Below are 7,540 nucleotides of genomic sequence, written 5' to 3'. Positions count from 1 at the left end.
CTTGGCTTCTCCCTCACACCAGTCTAAACAGGAGAGCTGGTTGCTAAAGTTGTCTTTCCTAAGAGTCACTGAATTAGACACTCCTAAGTGACTCACCAGCTGGTGAAGCTAGAGGCACTCATTGCAGGCAGCATCAAGTTCATTCAGATCTGACCTCAAACTCCTTGTCTTTTGTCTCAGTTCAAAGGTAGCATCAGTTTTAATAGCTCTAGCATCAAATCACATGCCACTCCTCAAGACCAGCCCTCCTTGAGTCACCAAGAATTATCCAGCTCATAAAAGCCCTATGGGACAGCAGCTGAGTACTGTTCATGTCCCATGCTCGTTGCCAAACTCAACAAGGAGTGGTACTGGGTGTCAAGGATGCTGACTTTTAGGACAGGTAGGCAAGTGGTGGTAAGAGCCAGCACTGGTGCCTCGCCTATCAGATGTGGACGTGGGCCAGGAGCCCAGAAATGCAGTCACACATGCTCTCCAAAATGTCCCACCTGACAATGCTGCAGATCCTACACTCTTGCCCAGGCTCTGCCACAAGATATAGTTTTCTCAACCTGAGGACAGGGAAAGAGCCTCAAAGGCATTTCAGTCAAACCATGTGATTGATAAGAGATGAACACTGTGCTCTTGTGCTGCAGTGCTTTAAAAAAAGCCAATGACTACTGCTCTGTTCTGGGGCAGGCTGCATGCAGGGCCAGGCATTGGTGACCACGGTTCTTCTGTGGAAACATCACCTCACTTCAATCCCCAATCAGCTGCCCGAGCTATGGGAAGGTAAGGGAGATTACACAAACTCTTTCCATAAAGCCCCTAGCAGCAATCTTTAGGTAATGCCTTACAGTGAGTGTGGGGCTTTTGAGGCACTGAGCCTCCCTGAGCAGAGCAAAGAGAACTAAGCACTCACCTCTGTCCCATTCCACAGTCGTTTGTTGGCTAAATAGTGCTAAACAACTGACCTGGGACACTGGGGACTTGAACCTGCACTTCTTGTTTCCCAATAGCGCATTCCTGTCACAGGATGCACTGTACTGTCACATGCATTTGAAAATTCCTCTCGACCTTCGAAGTCGCTAGTAGAGAGCAACACAATACCATTGCCTAAAACAGCATAACCCCACTTTCACACTGATGTGACTGTCCCTGAGTCACATGGAGATGGGGACCCACGATGCCAAGTACCAGGGTGGGCACTCGCTGGTGAGAGGCTTGTCTCTGGCCCCCCCATGCTCTCCGTTGAGGGTGCGGTAGTGATGGCTCTTCATCCAAAGCATGGGACAGTGGGCTGGATAGGACTGGGCTGCTCACTGGACTGCCCTGGATGACATTTTGTATGAAAATTGCCTTCTGATCACATGGAGGATGAGAGAAATACCTTTCTCCAGCTGGTACCACAGACAGTCAGTCCATTGGAAGAAAAAAAAGAAAAATACCCATTGCTTCTCCTTTCAGAAAAATGTGATACAGCAGTTCACTGACTCAGTCATCCCAGATTCTGCTAAGTTCCACATTTCAGATTTTAAAATTATTTCCTGATACTACAGTTACTACTTGTAGTGCTGCTGTATAGTTAAAGACCCAGAATGAACCAGTATCCCTGTGGGCTGTAGAAACATAAAAAACCCCAAACAAAACCCTCAAAACCACCACACCTGTGCTCATCTGGAGAAGGACATGGATTTTCCTTTGGTGTTGAAGGCTCAATTCAATTGTACTTGGAAGCTGATATTGTTTGATAAATAGCAATTATCAAAGCTCAGTTCATGGCTTAGAACCTTTAAAAGACATCCCCTTTATAATAAAGTACTGCAGAACTAACCCTAGACAAAGTCAGAACAACAACCAAGAGTAGACTAAGTTGTATGGCAAGATAAAGAAGAAAAGAAGATGTTTAAAGGTCTGAGGAAGGCAAGCGTTTTTGTTGCTGATGTGTTAAGATAAATGATTGAAGAACAGTTTATGGATGTGGAAATATGACCAGTGAGTCAGCTGCGGGGCAGCCTGCTCTGTCAATGGAAGGGGGAACCAGCACCACAGACCTCTGCATGGTTTCATTTACCATGGGTAATATCATGGGTACCTTATGTGATCAGCTTCACTGGGACTTAAAAAGCAAGATTTAGAGGTGTCTGAGTACATCTCACCCGTTCCGGCTGCCTCTGCCCACCTCCTATCCTAGCACCTTCTTTTTTCTCTGAGCATCCTTCCCCAAGACTGATGCACGAGTTGCACCTCCCGTGTTTATCACTGTGGATAAAGCAGCTTTGAGCAAAGGACAAAGCATCAGTCACATAGAGAAGGCTGTTGTGCACCAGTCCTGGGGTGAATTTCATTATCAGAACCACTGCTAACAGGCACTGCTAACACTGAAACTGCTTCTGAATGAAAACAAGACATTCCAAAAATGTGATTATTGATAGAAAATATAACTACCCCTTAAGATACTACAACTGATCTGTAAATACCTGGGTGAAAAATTAAAGTCACGGAGTCTTTAGACTGGAGTTGTACTTTGCTCCCTGTACATTTCCACTTTCCTCAAGGCCAGGATTGCCAAACGCCTCCCCTACCCCCACTCAGGGAGTGAGGCCAGGGCCTTCCAGGGCGAGGAAGCTGAGGGGCCATCTTGGCATCCCAGCCCTAAGAGAAGAATGACAGTTGCAAATGTAAAAGGCAACTTTTAAGAGGCATTACAGTGCCTGTTTTGACAGCAGTCTTTCATGTTTTTGGAAATTAAGTCAGAATTTTCCACTCAATGAAACATTTCCATTTCAGCAACAAATTCTCTTGCTCCCTCTCCCCTATCAACATGCTTCAAAAGGATTTCTGCTAAAACTGTAAACTGCTCTCCATAATTTTGTTTCCTTAATATTTTCTTTAGGCCACTTTAAGTCCTTTTTCCATAAGAAAATCGAATGTTTTGAGTTGTTGTGGTCTTTGTTTCTGCGACAGGGCTACAAGGGCAGAATGGTGCCCATGCTGGACTTGGTTCCTCTGGCATAAATCAAAAGCTCTAGCAATTAAATGGAAAACATTCAGAAATGTCTCATTCCTCCTCTTTGCAACCAAATTGCACTGGCTCCAAGCAGCTCTGGGTGCAGAGCAATGGCAACCAAGCGCTGCTATTCCTCACCCACAGTTCCCCCCATCTTCTTCCAGCTCCCATGGAGAATTCTGCCTTCAGCTGCTCACCGTCGCCTGCTGCATGGACATGGCATTGATCCTAGCCCAGCTCATCTGTACTGAAGAGGGATGACCAGACTCCCAGCCCTCTGTTCCCCTTCCCCACCAAGCATCCCCCATCTGGAGAGATGGTTCTGCAGCTGTACCCACCATGGAAAACCCCTCCTGCAAAGGACATACAGCAAGTGCATTTGCCACTGGAGCAATTCAAAGGAGATTCAGCACAACTGAAAAGAAGATACACTACCTGATTTATCACGGGTCACTGTCAGCTTAGAGCTATAGTTTTTCTCCAGCAGCCAGCCAGAATCCGTAGGGAGAAAGTAAATGTGACCCTACTGAGGCTTTCATTTTTTTACTTGGCAAGAGGAAGGGAGGAGAGAGGGATGGGGAGAGCAGGATCCAGATCCTGAACTTATGACTGGCCTCTCTTCAGGGAGCAGAGAGCTTTGCTGGGAACTCAGAGAAGACCTTCCGCAGCATCAGAATGTCACATCTCAGGCAATGGAAGTGTCCTGGTTCTGGCCAGGATAGAGATAATATTTACCTGAGCTGGGTGGAGAACTGAAGCTGGTAGCCCCTATGGCTGGGATAGTTAACTAATTAGCTAACAGCTGGGGTTAATTTACCCAAATTAGCCAAAGGGCTATTCCAGCCCATCTGACATCATGCTCAGTATATAAGTGAGGAGGGTGCTGAAGGGAGGCCCTCTGCTACTTGGAAGAGACTGGATGTGGAGATCTGTTGTGAGCTATTGTACTGTATTTGTGTTCCATCACTGCTTTGTTTTCTTCTGACATTACTGTTAAATTTACTTTTTGTTCAATCTCAACCCACGTGTTTGGTTTTTTTTTCTTCTGGTTTTCTTTTGTTTGCCAAATCTCCTCCTATTCTCTCGGAGAGTGGGGGGAGTGAGAGAGAGACTGCGTAGTCTGGTCCTTGTCAGGGCTGAGTTACAACAGGAAGAAAGCAGTAACCAAAGCTTGGGCAGCTCAGTTTATCTGACTGATTATGGCACATTTTGATCTTCTTTCTCCAAAATAGCACTGTGCAAGCAACTGCTCATTTTCCACCCTCTACATGAAGGGGCTGTTTCTCCTTTAATGGCTTATTGGCAGATGCTGATAGGCCTGAAATCTCCAGGCTGCTTTATGATGTGAAAAGACACGAGTTAAAAGAAGAATCAGACTTTTCTCAGCTCTGGCAAAGCTGTTTGTTTGCAGTGTGCGCTTCAGGAGGATGGCAAGGGTGTTTCTAGAAAGCTTGTGTTAATGCTGTGTAGGTCCCTTTCCACGCCACTGCTACCGAACCTATTTCCAGAATTAACCATGTTTTACAATGAGCAGTAGCTACATTCCAAGTTGATACACAGGAATCAATACACTTCTGAATCAGAGGATACTTAACAATGCTATTATGAAACCTCTGCTTGAATGCTGGCTTTCCCAGTTGAAATAGGGATTTAATCAGGCATCAATACCATTCCAGCTAGGTTACGTCTGGATGGATGCTTTGAATGTCTGTTTCCCCCAAAAGTCAAGAGAACTATTGTGACTGAAGATGTGGTCTTCCCTTCCCTAAGAACAGCAGCTTGCATGATTCAATTTAGGATGTGTTGGTGACTTGCAATACATTGGGATAAAAATGCATAATGCAGAAACACAAAGCAGCCATGTTACTTATAAAGTGCTTCTTAAATCACATAGGTATCTGTATTTCAACCGAATGTGCTTATCTCCTTATACAATGGAAGTAATTGCACTGACCTGAAGCTGCTGATTTGGAGAGCTAATTGACTCTGGTCATATTTAAACTATTGCACAAACTGAATAATGACTGTAAGTTAAAAAAAAATCTTATGGTCAAAAATATTACGTGGTCACAGTCTTTGGCAGCAATGAAGCAACAGCACAAAAGAAAAAAAGTGTGAAAGAATATTAACAGTACTAAGGCTAATCCACGCTTCTGAAAATCTGCAGAATTTAAGACACTTGCAGTAACCAGACAGCTAGTGATGCTAAGTCCACACCACTGCCTTGGCAGCCTGACTTCCTTAGCAAAAATGGTCACAGCAAGAGGACTTCTCCATCCAGGTGGGGGCATTCCCAGCTCTCAAGGTGCCCAGAAAGGCGAGGTGGAGACAGGCCTTTTGGATATCCCAGAGAGCAGCAGTGAGACAATGAGAACAGCATTATAGCATGGTTCTAAGAACTGTACTGCTAAAGGACTAGAAAGCCTGGATAGGAAAGTCAGTTAACCTCAGATCACTCCAACTGAGGTAAATGCATTTACTGGTAATAGAAGTGATGTTCTAACTGCTACATTTTTACTGAAGCAGAGGCAGTTTTACAGGTCTCGGACACAGCACAGATGCTCCTGACACCCGCCCTGGGGCTGATGGACTTCGACGTGCCAGCAGCTCTGCCCCAGCTGGGGATTTCAGGAGCCTCCTGCAGCTGCTTGGGGCATGGACAGATGCTGTTACCAGTGGAACTGACAAGTGTGTTGGTTCCAGCCAGCCACACCACGGACTGCAGAGGTTTTGGTTTGCTGGAAATTTGGAACAATGCTGATTTCCACCCAATTTGGATCAAAACCAGTTAGGTTTGTTTTTAAATAAAAAAAAATTCACATCCACTCTCATTTTTTTTGTTGGCTCTGCTTACTACCTGTATGCACAGTGCTTCATGCAGGGACCCTACCCCGGAGAGAGGTCAAAGGCATACAGTAACATATAGAATACCAAGACCAAGGTCCAAGACAGAGATAAATGCAGATTTGCCTCAAACCAAGAAATTAAAATCTTGTTTTATACTTTTGAAACTTAAGCTGAAGCTCACTCAGTATTATAGCAATGGGGTCAAACACTTGAAGTCTTACAGTTTTTAAGCAAGACTGATTTTGTTAAATGAATATAAAAAGCCATCAAGAATATTAAAATCCTGAACAAGATTTTGAATAGCGTCTATCAATTTAATTACTTAATGGAAAAGACAGCAAGAACACTGTGTTTTATTTTTACACTAACAAAAAGACATCAGCTGGTGTGATAGCAATCTGTTGAAGCTGTATCTATTTCCAAAACTATCTGCTTAAAAAAAATAAAGTTTGTATTCATGAAGCAAGGTCATCACGCTCAAGAGACATTTTTCTCATCACATACCATGTTCTGAGTAGAACAGCCATATCCCTTCCACGAGAAACGTATTCTCCAAGGACAAGGGAAAGAGAAGGAAAGGAATGGGAAGAGTCTAGCATAAAAATCAATGTAATGAAGTACACCAGCTGCTAAGAACTTTGTGTTTCAAAGATTACTCCAATCTGTATCTGCCTGAGGCCAGTTGTTGTTTTTTTTTTTGCAATATTCCTTCTCAACAGCTGCTTCTGACTGCCGACAGAGATGGAAGCTGGTCTACTGCTGCAACCCGTAGCAGCAATTCCTGCATTTCACTAATCTGAACGGTGCGTGCCCTCAACAGCTACAGAATTGGTACGTGCATATCTCATTAAACCAAGACACTTACCACATCAACATTGCAGAATTGAACACATGCAATCCTCCTTCAGTTCAGTTTCCCAGTTGAAGAAGCATCTTTGTGTTACTTGACTGTCACTCAGCAAATGTCTTGCTCTCAGTGTTAGACAGAATTAAATCTAGACAGTCTTGACATTATGGATTGAATTAAATCCAGCCTATTTTTGATTCAAACTCGCACTCCTTCACAGGAATTCCTGAGGAGGAATTGTAAACTTTAAGTAGGGATTCTGCCCTGCAAACTGGGAAAATTACTGAAAACATCAAATACTGAAAGCTAAAAAGTACTGACTTATTTACTACCAGGCAACAGATGTACATAAAACTGAATATGAGCACTAACTGTATAAAAGTTTATGAAGCTCAAGAGTAAAAATTAAGACCAAGAATCTGGTAGATTCCTCTTAAATTTAATATCCCCTGTATCTCTAACAGTCATGACTTGAATCTAGTAGGTTCAGTCATCCCACAAGAGGGTTCTTGCACCTCTTGAACAGGCTTTTCAGTGTGAAACTAAGCAAAGAACTGGGAATCCCCAAGTCATTGCTTGTTGAAAAATGGGAGGATTTATCAGGCGCAAGCAGACTCTGTACTTGCTCTGTTTGCTTCACGCTTTTTACAGTCTGGCTTCTGGGCTGGGTTTCTTTTACCATCAGTGTTTAGAGCAAGAGCAAGAACCTAAAGCCAGGAGAAGGCAGGTGCTGTGGGCAGCATCCCCTGGTGTCTTTCATTGCTGTGCCCAAAGCCCTAGCAGGACATGACGACTCAGCTGGAGAGCCCACCCCTATGGCTTTTCCCTGGATTTGTTCTAGTACCAGGTGTGTTCTA

The sequence above is a fragment of the Chlamydotis macqueenii genome, chromosome 5 (genome assembly GCF_036417535.1).
Source record: "Chlamydotis macqueenii isolate bChlMac1 chromosome 5, bChlMac1.mat, whole genome shotgun sequence".
In the NCBI taxonomy this organism is placed as follows: Eukaryota; Metazoa; Chordata; class Aves; order Otidiformes; family Otididae; genus Chlamydotis; species Chlamydotis macqueenii.
This window is presented reverse-complemented; position numbering follows the sequence as displayed.